The 1,603-nt window shown below is 55.6% G+C and overlaps 1 protein-coding gene across 1 annotated transcript in view; it reads left to right on the top strand.

The window, feature by feature from the left end:
* The window catches only part of FGF5 (fibroblast growth factor 5), a 6,617-nt gene that overhangs the window by 2,666 nt on the left and 2,348 nt on the right, over positions 1-1,603 (top strand). The gene's annotated exons all lie outside the window — the stretch shown is intronic.

A 1,603-nucleotide genomic window follows, 5' to 3' on the forward strand; every position in this document is an offset into this window, starting at 1 on the left:
CCCCCCATACTGTTCATTAAAGGCTTTGGTGGCACCTGCCCGTGTCTGCACAGCGACAGTGCCAGGCAGGGCCCTGCCGTGCCACCCCCTCGGGCTGCAGGGCTGGCTCGGCGCCGCGCAGACACATGGGGGACAGGTGGGGCCGAGCCCACCTTCCTTCTCACCGCCTTGAGCCGCGCAAAGGGCGCCTTTCTGCGCGCAGCTGGGCGTTCGCATCAGCAGAGCCTGTTCTCTGAGCACGGCTGGGTTATTTTTAGCCGCCTCTGCAGCAGATCGCGCACAAGGGTTTAGCCAAATGTCTCCCTGCGAGCGGCACGCGTGGCGCCGGCAGCCCCACGGCTCAGGCTGCCYTTGGCCTGGGGGACAGGGAAGCCAGGAGAGGGCTCGGGCAGGTGAGCTCCAGGCTGTGCGGGTGTGGGGCAGCTAGAGTGGGAAAATCCTGGTGACTGTGGTCTGCGGGCTGTTTCTCTGAAGGCTGAGGTTTCCAGCAGGTCTCATCRCGCTTTTCCAGCTTTTTGTGTTGAATGAATCCATATAGTCGATTTAGTTGCTTGTTTCGACCTCAGGATGTTGTCTCCCTGCTTCTTGTAGTCAGTTCCATAGATCATTTAAATAAACACAATGAGCTCCTGGGTTTACACACAAAAGCTGATGCCTTTGAAAGGTATCTGTAGCTKCATGGCTCCAGAAGGGCATTTTTAGGGCAGCATCCCATCCCTGAGGGTGGCTCCCAGAGAACCCRATCATGGCTAGCAGCTGGGGAAAGGGAAAAGCTGCTTGACCATCCCGTGGTTCTGAGACAAATGTCCCGGTCCCAGGGTGGATGTCATGGATGTGCCCTGCCCAAGAGCGCAGATCACTTCCAGGGGGATTTGTGAGCTTACTTGTCTCTCCCTTAGGTCTTTTTGGAGCGTYGCTCCTGAAACCCATTGATGCTTAAAGGGTGAGCACCTGGTTGCTCATTTGAAGAGAGAAAGTGGGAGCGCAAACGGTGTCTGGGGGAAAGCAGAACGGGTCTGTGGAGGAAAACATGCGGTGAGGTCGGGGGCAGAGCAGGAGGAGAGGGAAAGGATGGAGAGGAGAGGGAAGCAGGAAGAGCACGGCTCCTGGACCCTCCAGAGTCTTCCCTTCTGGGGTACAATGGGCCTCTTATCTCAGTGAAGCCTTGATTTATGCCCTGGCACAGGCAGAAATTAAATCAAGTTACACAGTTAATTGTTGACACACAAAGGGCAGGGCCAGAGAGGACCCTCAGTCAGGAGGGTCAGGGCAGGGGTGAGGACACATGATGCCCCGCTTGGGTGAAAGCTGCAAATTTGTAGAAACTTGACCCAAATGTCTAAAGATTGCTGGACTAAACAATGCCAATAATGCAAACCCGGCATCTGTTGTTCTTTCCTGCRCTGGCAGGATTGAAGTTATTTCATGGCCTAATGAGTTGAGAGCGGTACAAAGCACGTCCTGTGCCCGTCACTCAGGGCAGCGCTTTGATATGGGAGTCGGGCTGGGGACTCTGTGCTGAACCACAGGCAAAAGTCCCTCCTGCAGGAATTTGGGCTCCTTCGAAACTCATGGGCTCAGCTCCATCCCAGCTCGATGTTTT

This window comes from Malurus melanocephalus, unplaced genomic scaffold, assembly GCF_030028575.1.
Source record: "Malurus melanocephalus ecotype Western Australia unplaced genomic scaffold, MMel_1.1 scaffold_571, whole genome shotgun sequence".
In the NCBI taxonomy this organism is placed as follows: Eukaryota; Metazoa; Chordata; class Aves; order Passeriformes; family Maluridae; genus Malurus; species Malurus melanocephalus.